Consider the following 13714-nt stretch of genomic DNA (forward strand, 5'->3'; position numbering starts at 1 on the left):
GCCTGGCACATAACGTTAGCGCTTCTCATGTTGCAGTTCAGGAAGCAGGAAGTGACTGCTCATTCCCGCAGAGGCAGGATTTGAATCCAGGTCCACAAGACATTGAAGGCCGTGTTTGTCTCCCCTCAGTGCACGGTCTTTAGCACCAAGTGTGATGCTTCGGTGCAAAGAGGGAAAGGACTAAGTACCACAGAAATTTGAGAATAACCTCTTACCTTTTCCTAGGTTAGAGCATTAGAAAAAAATACATTGTGTCAAAATCCTACAAGGTTATTCCTCTCCCGTTGAAAACTTGGAGCTAGTATGTAATGGCATCTACACTGAAAGCCACTTGCAGCCTCCACATAGGCTGCCCAGATTCCCGGGTTTGGTTTCCACAGCTCTCCAGAGCACCCCTGCTTCCTTCTCTTTGGAGTCCACATCCCTCCTCCAGCCCTTCTCACCTCTGAGTCTGCCCTCGCCCTCCCTACCCTCTTTCACATCGTGCTCACCCTTGAGGCCCACCTTTTTGTGAAGCCTTCCCCACTTGGACTGTACCCTCCTCCTCAGACTTTCCCAAAACTCCCATCAGACTTTGGTCTCTGCTAGGGCCCAATTGTCTTCCAGCTGTTTGAATGCCTTTAGTCATTTCCTGAGCAAGACTGTAATTCCCCCAAGGGTAGGTCCGTTCTGACACCTCCTCATTCCCACATTCTTGTCCAGACCTGGGCACAGAGGCGGCCAGGAGGCCCTTAAAATCCCTTCGACTTAAGATCTTACGATTCTAAGGATAAATTGACACTGAGAAAGAAACATCATTAGTTGAGAGTTAACAGTCAGCTCTTGCCTACTATCTTTTGTAGTCCCCAGATGTGTAAGTGCGGGCAAGGTGTTTCTCTCTTTGGGCCTTTTTGTCCCCACCCATGAAAGGTGGGCATCGACCAGGGGCCCTTAGTTGTCTATGTGGTTGTGAGTCCGCACCTCTTACTGTCAGGGACTCTGAGCTTGGTATTTCTCACTCCTGGTGCGACCACGCAGCAGGGGGCTCCATTACGCGTGGTGCATTCCTGTAACTCCCGTGTGAGCGTGGCCGCTGTGCCCACTGTTCTGTAACGTTAGACACGCGTAATCATATGCCAAGGGAAAGCATCCAGGGGTGCAGTTATTTTGGGATGTGCCGGAGCCTGTGGGAAAACGCTGGAACATGTCTGAGTCACTCAGGCAAATACCTTTCTTTCCATGTTCCAGCGTGTTTTGAACTTTCAGGCGGCACAAAAAAAAGCCCAAGCAAGCGTACACACCCTTTGTGCTTTGGCTTGCCCGTCCTGAGCGGCACTCCCATCCCTAGGCTGTGCCATCACATCCTCTGAGCTCTGGACAGCTGGAGTGCGGAAGGGTGAGAGCCAGAGCTGGATTAGGCCCCTGGAGGCCCTAAGCATGGAGAAAATGGCAGTACCTCTCCTTATATGTAATTCAAAAAAAAAACAATAGTAAGCCCCAAATAAGCACAAGGATTATCTGAACTTGCCATGTTCTACTTTGTTGCTGAAGAGTTAAAAGTTAAATTCTGCATGTGTGCTGGGGTGTGTCCTCACTTTCCTGATTGTCAAGCTGCCCAGCTTGGAACCAGTGGCGACCAGGAAGAGCTTCCTTCAGTCCCCGGGGATGCACTGAGCAGGGTGAGCAGGGGCGGAGACCCGAGGGGAGAGCTGGAGAAGCCGGCAACGGCACCGTGCTGCCTGCAGAGGAAGGGAGGGGGAGGCAGGCACCGGTCCTGTGGACTCAGAGCAACGGGGCCAGAGTTCCCAGTGCCACTGGAAACCAGCCTGAAGGGGGTGCGAGAGCGTATTGGAAAAAGCATCCCGGGTAGAAGGGGCCTTTTTCCAGAACACTCCTTTCCTGGTCCTTGCCTGCCCTGGGCAGAGCTGAGCCCTGATGTCCTGCGTTGCCCACATGGAGGCTGTGCTTTTCTCAGCAGCCCTATCGCTGAGGAAGACATCTCCTCCTGTCCAGAGAGAAATCCTGCCACCAGCTTCTCTCTCATTCTCCTCCACTTCATCTCTCTGTCTTTCCCAGCTGGGTCCTTCCCTCCTCCTTAGCCTATGAAAAGTGCAAACCAAAAGGAAACCTGTCCTCACTCCTCAATTTATCCCCTTTATTATCAAATATCTTTAAAGAGCCAAAATCCCCACCTGGCCTCCCATGAGCTTCTCTGCCCACTCCTGGGGGTGCCGTGCTTCAGGGCTATTGCCAGGGCTGCTCCCCCACAGTTGCGGGCCCGCGCCTCGCCTGCTCCCCCCCACTCAGTGTACACACATTCTTACACTTCCATGCTCCCTTCCTCAGCCACTGCTCTGTTCGCCCTGTGATGGTCAAGATTATGTGTCACTTTGGCAAAGTGACAGGATGCAGACATTTAATCAAACCCTAGTCTGGGAATCATGGATGGGTTAAACATTTCACAATTAGTCAACCTTAAATAGCAGAGATTATCATCAATAATGGGGGCAGGCCTCATCCAATCAGTTGAAGACTAAGAGCAAAAACATGATTTTTTGGAAAAGAAGAAATTTGGCCTCAAGACTGTAGCATCAGTTCCTGCCTGAGTTTCTAGCCTACCAGCCTGACTTAGAACTTGCCTGTCCCCACAATCGTGTGAGCCAAGTCCTTAAAGTAAATCTCTTAAAAAATATAACACACAATAGAACAAAAAGGTACCCTACAGTATGGGAGAATACATTCGTAAATGACAGATCCGATAAAGGATTGACATCCAAAATATATAAAGAGCTCACACACCTCAACAAACAAAAAGCAAATAATCCAATTAAAAAATGGGCAGAGGAGCTGAACAGACAGTTCTCCAAAGAAGAAATTCAGATGGCCAACAGACACATGAAAAGATGCTCCACATTGCTAGTTATCAGAGAAATGCAAATTAAAACCACAATGAGATACCACCTCACACCAGTAAGGATCGCCACCATCCAAAAGACAGACAACAACAAATGTTGGCGAGGCTGTGGAGAAAGGGGAACCCTCCTACACTGCTGGTGGGAATGTAAATTAGTTCAACCATTGTGGAAAGCAGTATGAAGGTTCCTCAAAATGCTCAAAATAAACATACCATTTGACCCAGGAATTCCACTTCTAGGAATTTACCCCAAGAATGCAGCAGCCCAGTTTGAAAAAGACATATGCACCCCTATGTTTATCGCAGCACTATTTACAATAGCCAAGAAATGGAAACACCCTAAGTGTCCATCAGTAGATGAATGGATAAGGAAGATGTGGTACAAATACACAATGGAATATTATTCAGCCATAAGAAGAAAACAAATCCTACCATTTGCAACAACATGGATGGAGCTGGAGGGTATTTTGCTCAGTGAAACAAGCCAAGCAGAGAAAGAGAAATACCAAATGATTTCACTCATCTGTGGAGTATAAGAACAAAGAAAAACTGAAGGAACAAAACAGCAGCAGAATCACAGAACCCAAGAATGAACTAACAGTTACCAAAGGGAAAGGGACTGGGGAGAATGGGAGGGAAGGGAGGGATAAAGGTTGGGAAGAAGAAAGGGGGTATTATGATTAGCATGTATAATGTGGGGGGTGGGGGAAAGGGGCGGGCTGTGCAACACAGGGAAGACAACTAGTGATTCTACAGCATCTTACTACGCTGATGGACAGTGACTGTAATGGGGTTTGTGGGGGGGACTTGGTGATGGGGGTAGTCTAGTAAACATAATGTTCTCCATGTAACTGCAGATTAATGATAACAACAACAACAACAACAATATATATATATATATATATATATATATATAACACACACACAGTGTGTTTCTCTGGAGAACCCTGACTAATACATACTGTTTATGCTCTCAGAGGAGCAGCAGCTTCCCCTTCCCAGACTCCTGCCCCTCTGGGTCTGGGTCTGGTATCCTCTCTCTCCTGAGCTTACCAAACTTACCAGCACCATTGCCTACAGGGCACAGGGGCAGATGAATATTCACCTGCTATCCAACAGGAACTCAAGTTCAAATTCCGGGGTTTCCTCAACACTGAGTCAGCTCTGTCACAGCACAGGCTATCCATGGGGTGCAATCTCAGATGCCCACAGGGGCCACCAGGTGGAGGAACGGCAGCCAGCAGCCGCAGTGGGGGGTAGGGCAGGAAGCACAGACCGGCTGCTCTCAGCCCCAGCCAGGGGCTGCGCCTACGGGGACATGGGGCCACTGTTGTAAGAGCTTTCCAACGTTTAAGAAAAGCCAGAATCTGTCTGTTCATGTGAAATCTCTCAGTTTAAAAATTTGTTTAATGTTTTTAAAGCCCTACCAGGCCCAACAAAACCCAACGGCAGGGCAGATTTGGCCTTCAGGCTGCCAGTTAGCAAGTTCCAAATCCCCCAGAGCTGTCTGTCTCCAGTCTTTCTGTCCTTCTGTCCACTTTGAGTCGAGAGAGTGAGGACTGTGGCCAGGCTGCCTTCCACTCTGCTGTCCCCATTTGGGGCGCAGTGCCTGAGTGGGAAAAATGGGGCACAGAGAGAGGACTTGGCTTCCTGCTCCCATTCTCTCCCTCCTGCTGAAATTCTTCTTTATTGCCCCACCGCACCCAAGGCTCTCATCCTGTCACTCAGAGGCCACCAGCGGCCCCCTGTGGCATCTAGTTCACAGCCCCTAGCCCCTGACCACTGGCTCTGAAGAAGTCTGCGAGCCCCCAGGCTCCCTTGTGTCAACAGAACTCACTCCAATCTCTCCTCCTCCTTCCCCAGCCACGCTGTTCACAGGCACTGTAAGGGTGTCAGCTGAGAGTCGCTCCGACGTCAGACAGGCTGCGTTCCAGTCTGTTTCCTCACTCAGCAACTGTGCGACTTTCAGCAAGTTCTTAACCTTTCTGAGCTCAGTCTCTCTCCTAGTTAACTGGTGACAGTAAGAGTACATAACTGTACATGATCAACACCTTTAACCTGAGGACAACAACTTGCCCAAGACAGTCAGTGACAGGGAGTACTGTGTCTACCAATCTCCCCTTCATACCACCCTGTGACAAAGGGGAGAGGGCCAAGGAACAGGTTCAGGGTGCTGGTCCTTCTGCTCTCCAACCTCAAGATGCTATCTGGGCAGAGTCCAGGGCGCAGTCACCCATCACTCCCTGCCATCACTACCCATCTCTGTGACCTGCTCAAGTCTGGATGATATGTTTCTATAGTGCGTTCCTGGCAGGGATTTTATGGGTGCAAGGAACGGAACAGACACCCCTTAAAGGACCTCAAGCAATTGGGTTTACTGCAGAGATCTCTGAACTCTGGAACCCAGGAAATGGCCAGGCCACAGGTCTTGAGGGGAGCAGGAGCTGGAGGGAGGCACCAGTCCAGTGGCCCAGGTCTGGCATTGAACTAAACTGCCAGCCCTTCCTGAACTGCCCTGCACTCCTCTCGCCACTCATGATTAGGACAAAATCGGGGCCCATGGTGCTATCAGGGAAACACTCAAGTTGGTAAGCACAGGCCATTCCAGAGATGGGGCCTTCAGGGAACATGACCTTGGCAGAGGGAGACTAGGAAGCAGTGTGGCTCCAGAGAGCTGGAACCTGCTGTTGTATCCCAGAGGAACAGAGACAGGGCTGAAAGAGCACAGACCTTCAGGGCTCCCGGCGCTTGGCACCTCACTATGGCAGTCACCCTTTGGAGCCCCTCAGCAATACATATATGGTAATGAGTAAGAGGGAAAGTCCAACTTCAAGATTGAGACACAGAAAGGATGACACTTTATACACTTCTAAACAAGATATAAGGAAAGCCAATCCTAAGTGGCGGGGTCTGAGCAGATGTGGGAGCCAGGTCCTGTCCTAGAGCCTTAAAGGATGTGTGCTCAGCCTCATGAAACGCCATCTGCCCCCCTTCCTAGCATTCCCCTGGTACAGGAAGGGTGGGACAGAGTTGGCAAACTTCCAGCAAAAAGGACTAGGCTGGGAATCACACGGAAATTCAAAGTGGACAGCTCCAGGGATGTCTATAATATGGCTCTTTAGGAGCTACAGATTTTTGGAACTTCTTAGCTTCAAATGACCACTGCAGTGTGGGAACAACATGGACAGTGGAGTTAACCCTCAAGTGAGAAGGCTTTGTTGGAGCTGATTTCTTGCATTCTGGAGGACAAAGATGTGCTTCTGCCAGCCTATGGCTGTGTGAGGCAGAGAGTTCTAGAAAGTTACAGCATACTCTTTAGAGATGGTGGTAACTGCTCTGGTAGCAGTGAAATCATACAGCTTTAGAAGACCTTATCACTTACCTCTTTCGGTCCTTCTCTGGAGACACGGCTTCTGTGCACTCGGCCCCTGGCTCACACAGGCTCTCCATGCCACATGGGGTCTGTATCCAAACCTTTCAGCTTCCTCTCCCAATGTTCACTGTTTCAGTTACTACAAACCTATATATTTTTAACTTCAGCCTTATTGAGCTACAATTCACATACCATACAATTAATCCATTTAAAGCATATAGTTCAATGTTTTTAGTATAGCACAGGCATCTCCACAATCACTTTTTAGAACACTTTCATCACCCCAAAAAGAAACCCCATGTTCGTTAGCATTAGCTCCCTATTACCCCCAACCCTCCCCATGACAACCACTAATCTACTTTCTGTGTCTATAGATTTTCCTATTTTGGCCATTTCATAATAACAGAATCATATAATATGTGGTCTTTTGTGACTGGCTTCTTTTCGTTTAGTGCAATGCTTTCAACTTTCACCATGTTGTATTACCTAAGAGTACTTTCCTCCATTTTATTGCTGAAAAACATCTACTGTGTGAATAGGCCACATTTTACTTATCCATTCATCAGTTGATGGACATTTGGGTTGTTTCCACTTTTTGGCTATTAGGGATAATGCTGCTATGAACATGCATGTACAAATGTTTGAGTGTATGTATGTTTTCATTTCACTTGGATGAATAACTAGCAGTGGGATTCCTGGGTCATATGGTAAGTTTATGTTTTAACTTCATAAGACATTTTCAAGCTCATATGGTAACTCTATGTTTAACTTTTTGAGGAACTGCAAGACTGTTTTCCAAAGTGACTACCATTTGACCTTCCCACCAGTAGTGTAGGGAGGTTCTAATTTCTTCACATCTCATTCTCTACATATCTTTGTTAAAATGTTTAAGAGTATAGATTTGACTCACAGCTCATCTCTTAGCACCAGGTGATATAGTTCACTATCTCATGTATTGTCTGCCTTGGGTCAGGAACCCCTGGTCAAATCAGCTAAGGCCAGAGCAATGAAACAGAAAATCAAAACATGGCTATTGAATGCCCATCCCTTCAGCAGAGCCTCTGGCGAAGAGAAGAGGTCTTGACATGATTCCCTGAAGGCAGAGGACTTGAGGATGATACCAGCTTCATCCCAGGGGCATATATGCACAAAGAGGGTGCTGACTAAAGAACGAAAAAGGTACTGATTTTCTTGGGACTCTAACACAAATCAGGAAACCTTGTAACTAGTGATCTGCTTCAGCCAACATTTTGGGGTCCACATACAGTCAGGTCTCTAATTTTTCCAACTAGTTGCTGGAGCACCTGCATGGCCTTATGAGTGAAAAGTCCAGTGTCTCCACTGCAAGGCCTCTTGCTTCCTCTTTGAGTTGTCCCAGAACCTCAGGTTAGTGGGAGTCAATCCTCCCGTAGGTGTGGCAGAGAAAGAGAACAGCAGATGTGACTTGTTCACCAGCTAGCGCTTCAGAGGCACCCTTAAGTGTTTCTGTTGAAAGTGGGCTCTTCCTGGTTGGGTGGACACTAGCTTCTTTTACAGAGACCTGCCTGGATACCTGAGGCTGCATTACAGGCTCCAAGTTCAAACATCTCTTAGATCACATCGATACATCCAGCAGTTGGATCCAGAGCTTGCTCCTCAGCCATACCCTGTGCAGAAACCAGCATGTGGTCCCCAGGAAGAATCAGCCCAGGCTTGAGACCCAGGAGCAATGGACCTTTCCAGTTCACTGAATTGCAAACTCACACACCTATTAGTATAAGCAGATAAACACTTAGCATAAAAATACAGTTGCTGGGAGGAGTAATAAGAGGATGTGCAAACTATGTTCTGCTAACAGAGGAGTCTGCCAACCCATGCCATTTGTCAAGTAGCAAAACCAGGAGGGGCCCTGAGACGCCTTCCCCTGGGCTGTGCATTGACCTTTTATATCCTCTAGTCAGGATGCTCTGGAGCTGGTTAGCACCATAACAAGACTCTTCTGAACACCTGAACAAGAGTTAGCCAGCTTTAACAGAACACAGCAGAATATAGTCAACTCATTTTTACCTGCGAACTTTCACCCTTGGGCCCCCAGGTATCTCCTCCCAGGAACCCTGCCTAAGCTCCTCACCACCTCCCAACCATCCCCTGCACTCCTGGCCCCCAGTTCAGATTCCTCTCCTGGAGTTGCCCTGGGGGCTTTTGATACTCTTTTTGACCCTATGTCTATCCCAGCAGGGTCTCCTGTCCTTGAATCTCTGAGAGGAAGGACTGGATCTGGAGATTTTGCCCCCAACAGGTTCCTGACTTTACACAAGTTTATACTCTTTCTTCCTGACAACCGGATTTGCTTATCAAGAGGTATTAAGGGAGGGGGGCAGGCTTCATCAGCTCTTTAAAAAAACCTTTATGCCACTTTCCAGTCAGGGCAATGAATACCTACTTGCCCTACATTTTCATAACTAAAATCATCCACTCAAAGATTCTTGCTTGAATAATTGAAGTTCTAAGATGACTTGGGGTCCACCCTCTGGCATAGAAGCAGCTGGCATAATTTGGACAGTTCTCCCAATAGATGCCCAGTTATATTAACATTTTTCTGAGACAATTTTGATGAATTATTGGGTCATGAATTTCTCTTAGACAAAAAAAGACAGAAAGATGACTACCCCAAATACATTTTTTTAAACCCTCAGGATTTAAAAATACTAAAACTATGAGAACTCTTCCATTTTGATTTTTTGTTCATTATATTTCAGCCTGCTGATCAAGATATCAGAAAATATATGGTCTAAAAATAAAATGATATTTCATAATCATTTCTTGAACAGTTTTAAGGTTAAAATTTCTTAGAATGACAAGAAAGAGAGAAGAAAAAGGGAGGGGTGTGGAGGAAGGAAGTGGGTCCCAAGAATAACTGATCATTAGTTAGTACAAAATTAGTGATGGTTGAATTATATAAATGTGATTTTTGTGTGTGTGAAACATTTTTTTGGAATGTGAAACTCAAAATCTTCCTTTATAGCTAAAGCTTTACCAAAGCTATTTGAAGGGTCGAGATATCCAGGGGGATTAATTAATGAGTTACAGGTTAAGGCTGGCAGCCTCTGGCCTTGCCGACTGTGGCTGCTAAATGAGGCCCCGGAGTCCTGAGGTCCCGGCTCTTCGGCCCCGCGTCCCCGGGAACGCACTGCGTGTTCTAGCAAGCCGCTTCCCCTGGGACTCAGGAAATCCTGCTTCAGGGCTGTGATTCTCAGTGAAGGGCTCAAGCGCGCCAATTTTTAAATCTGAGGTGAGGGGTTTTCACCTCATTGACCAGTAGGGGGCAACTCGTGACTGTGCCTTCCATTTTTACCCCAGCCCAGACAAATCCTTTCCTGTTTTCTCAGGAAGGCAGTCATTCCTATGATTGTTGACTCCATTCCAGAAGGAATTCCTCCTTTTGCTGTTTTTTTATTTCTTATAATGTGTGATACACTGACAGAGACTAGGGCCCTTTTTAAAGAGCAAGTAAAGGAAGCAAGTACAGGACGTTAGATTAGAACACAACCGAGCATTCATTCACTCTTTCATTCCATGAATAAATGAGACACCCCCTTTTTCTAAACGAGGAGGTTTCTTTCTAATTGGGGAGATTTGTGAATCAGGAATAATGTCATTTACAATCTGATTAGCATCCTATTCTAATAATGGGAATTGACTCCACCATCTGAGATCTGGCCTAGTCACATCTCAGTTGGTTTTCCAGCAACTTAAACCAGACTGTGGGGGAAAAAGGCAAATGTCAGCATTTTAATGCCACATCTATTTTTTCATAGGGGGCAGAATCAAAATAGCGTTAACGGGAAAAATAGGATTTCCTTGTATGAAACTGGACTATTTTATCCTTGTATGAGAAGGGAAAAATTAATGATGAAGCATGTTTGTTTCTCAGATAACTAGGAAAAAAACCCACCTATCCACCTATTACAGAGCTATTGCTGGTGGCAGTAATTATGGGAAGTCAGAGTGCCCACCATCATTCATCCTCTTGGGACTACAGCTGCCCCTCTCCACGCAGAGGAGGCAGGGGGTGGGCAGAGGAACTGAACATCATGCCTCAAGCCTGCATCCGGAGGACAACAAAAGAGTTCTTAGAAGCAACTTTTTCCTTCTGTGGAGAGAAGGTCCCAGTAAGGCAGACTGGCAGCACAAGCCTCCCGTCAAGAGCAGCTAGAAACGCTGGACAACACGTAAGACATGTGTATGAAGGCGGGCTACCGAGGAGGTGAGAGTTTGAGGGTCAAGACCCTGGAGGTAAGGCTTAGCAGAGAGATGAGCAGTTGCCCTTCTCAAGAGACAGAGAAACTTCCAGTGTCTTACGCTAAGGAGACAAAAATTGGAGTTCAAGGAGGAGGAACCCAAGTAAACACCTTAGGCCTTCATCTGGGACTTCCAGAGAACTACACCCAAGGAGAAGGGGTGAAAATAGAGAAACCCCCATAAAGATTGAAAGCCAACTGCAATCAGCTCGATTTTTGATTGGATTAAGGCAAGGTTTCTCAGCCTATTGTCACTTGGGGCCAGCTAATTCTCTGTTGTGGGGACTGTCTCCACCGTAAGATGCTTTGCAGTGTCCCTGACCTTTACCTGACAGATGTCAGCAGCAGCCCCCTCCCAAATTCTGACAACCAAAACATCAAATGTCTCCTGGTAGGCAAAATCACCTTTGGTTTAAAACCAGAGCTTAAGGATATCTGCCCAGACCCTAACTGCCTGCCAGAGCAAAAATTAATCTTACCATCATACAGAACCTCAAATTATATCTATATTTTCATGCGTGATATCTAGTACCTAATAAATAACATTGCTTCCAAATAGATGATCAAGTTGACAGACATAAAAAGAAATGGACACACCACAATCAAAGCAGGCTATTTTAGGATATTCTCAGGAGTTAATGGAATAAGTAGAAAAAAATTCAACCAGGTTTGGACAGTAGGGTTAAACTGTGAAGAAGGGAGAATTTCGGGAGGGAAAGAGTAGGACCATCAGGTCTGGTTGCCTCAGAGAAGGTACTGGGAGAAAGGGGGGTTGTGATCATGTGATGTATAACAAGAAATAAGGTAATTGGTCTTAATCCCTGGCACAGAGTTAGTTTTTAAACACTTGGAATTTCCTAAGTGAGGAGAGTGATAAAAAGTGCCTTTTGTTATGTTAATGAGTGACTTTTTGACAGCTGCTAAGTCACCTAAGGCTGGGGGATGACTCCAGAGGAACTAACCCTGTGATTCGAGGGGTAGAACTTTCAGTCCCCATCCCCAGACCTCTGAGGAGGGCAGAAGGGCTAGAAATTGCATTCAGTCTCTAATGGCCAATGATTTTATCACTGTACCTACATAATGAAGCCTCCGGAAAAACTCAAAAGGATGGAGTTGGAGGGTTTTCCACTTAGTTGAACACATGGAGTTTCAGGAGCGTGGCCCACTTGGAGAGGGTGTGGAAGCCCTGTGCCCTTTCCCCATACCTTGCCTTATGCATCTCCTCCAGCCGGGTGTTCCATCTGGTTATTCCTGGCTGTTACTGCTTTTATAATAAACCAGTAGTCTAGTAAGTAAAATATTTCTCTGAGTTTTGTGAGCTCCTCTAGGAAACTAATTGAACCTAAAGAGGAGTCATGGGAAGCTCTGATCTATGGCCAGTTGGTAGGAGGCATGGGTGACAACCTGGACTTTTGATTGGCATCTGAAGTGGGGTTGGGGAGGAAGTCTTGTGTGACTGAGCCCTTCACCTGTGAGATCCGATGGCTGTCTCCAGGTAGAGTGTCTGAATTGAGTTGAATTGTAGGACACCCAGCTGGTGTCAGAGAATTGCTTGGTGGTGTGGGAAAAAACCCACACACATGAGAATTAGGTGCAGGAGAATAGGGGCGATGAGGAGAAACGGACAGAGATGGAGATAAAAGGAGTCTCTTTGGGGCCCCTGCTTTCTGGAGGCCTGCTGTAAGACCTCTTCACCATGGCTGGTACAAGGGAGTTACTTAAGTGCAGACACTTCTGTTGTCCTTGACTCTAAAGACCATACTGGTGGCTCTGTGAGCCCCACCTGCACCTTCAGTCCACAGCTGTGGACCCCATCATACCTCAGTGATGTTTGGGTTATCAGCTAGTAAGGCAGGTGAAGGCAGGTAAGCACTTTCTGATCAACTGGGAGGGGGTCTCACAGAGCGGCAGCTGAAGTCCTCCTCCTCCACCCCTGCCATTGGGGTGCCACCAGGTGTCACCAGCCTTAGTCCTTGGAAGGCAGTAGGACTATGGGAGACAATAGGACTAAATAAACATCTGTTTCCTGCCCCCACCCCCAACATTTGGGCAAGAAGCACCCCCTACACACAAGAGGGGCCTGTACCATCCGGGTTATGCATGTATTAATGAATGATAACTGCCTTAAGGTGGACATTATTCTACTTGCTGCTACACAGAGAGCATAAGACTGGGATATAGAGATGGGTAACCCTATCTTTTGCCTTCAGGGAGCTCCTCACAGCCTCGAAGGCATGAGGAGGTGAGTGGCAATAAACAAGTAAACCAGTAGTTTGATGCACATGCAATGCATGACAGAATGTGACTTTGCTAATAGGTGCAGATACAATCAGGACTTTCACAGGTGGTTCATGGAGAGAGAGAACAGTAAGTTAGGGGAATCTAGTTTAGACTTTGGGGGTCTTCTGAGGGAGCAGGAGTAACATGAACCAGAAAAGTCTGCAGGTGAAGAAGCATAAAGTACATTCAAGGAAAATTTTATTCAACAACTTGTTCCAATGACAAACTAACCAGGATATACATAATTCATCATTTTTGCACCTTGTTTACAAATATATGTTTTATATATATATATGTACAAGTGTGCAGGTATATATATTATATATATATGTGTATAATATATATGTGTACATCAATGTATTGTGTATATATATATATACACACATACACACACACATATATATATATTCTAATTTTAGAAGTAATGTGCTTTCATTGCATACATTTCAGAAGGCAAAAAATATATATAAAAAAACTCTTCCATAATGTTAACACCCAGGGATAATCACTATTGGCCTCATATTTCCTTTCATTATTTCTTTCTATGCATGAATACTTTACAAAATTAGTAGGTGACAGATGAGAAGGTCAATGAGAGCACTTATGCTGAACATTTGTATATATCTTATGTTAGTACTCTCAGGTCTGGGAAATATATGTCAAAGTATAAATAGGGATTTTCTCTGGAAATGAAATACAGAAAACTTTTGCTTTCTAAGTCCTATATTTCTACATTCTTTGAACTTTTGGGGAAAACTATGGGTTTCCTTTGTAACCTGAATAAATAAAGATAAATAGCAATGTCTTTAGCATCAATTCCTCATTCCTTGTTTAATATCATATATACAAGTGAACATTGCTCTTTATTCCCCAACTCATCTATTAAAC

At 45.9% G+C, this 13714-nt stretch overlaps 1 long non-coding RNA gene across 2 annotated transcripts in view; it reads right to left on the reverse strand.

The window, feature by feature from the left end:
* LOC118919286 (uncharacterized) overlaps positions 1-13714 on the reverse strand; it is a 49111-nt gene that overhangs the window by 5058 nt on the left and 30339 nt on the right. The gene's annotated exons all lie outside the window — the stretch shown is intronic.

This window comes from Manis pentadactyla, chromosome 8, assembly GCF_030020395.1.
Source record: "Manis pentadactyla isolate mManPen7 chromosome 8, mManPen7.hap1, whole genome shotgun sequence".
NCBI lineage: Eukaryota > Metazoa > Chordata > Mammalia > Pholidota > Manidae > Manis > Manis pentadactyla.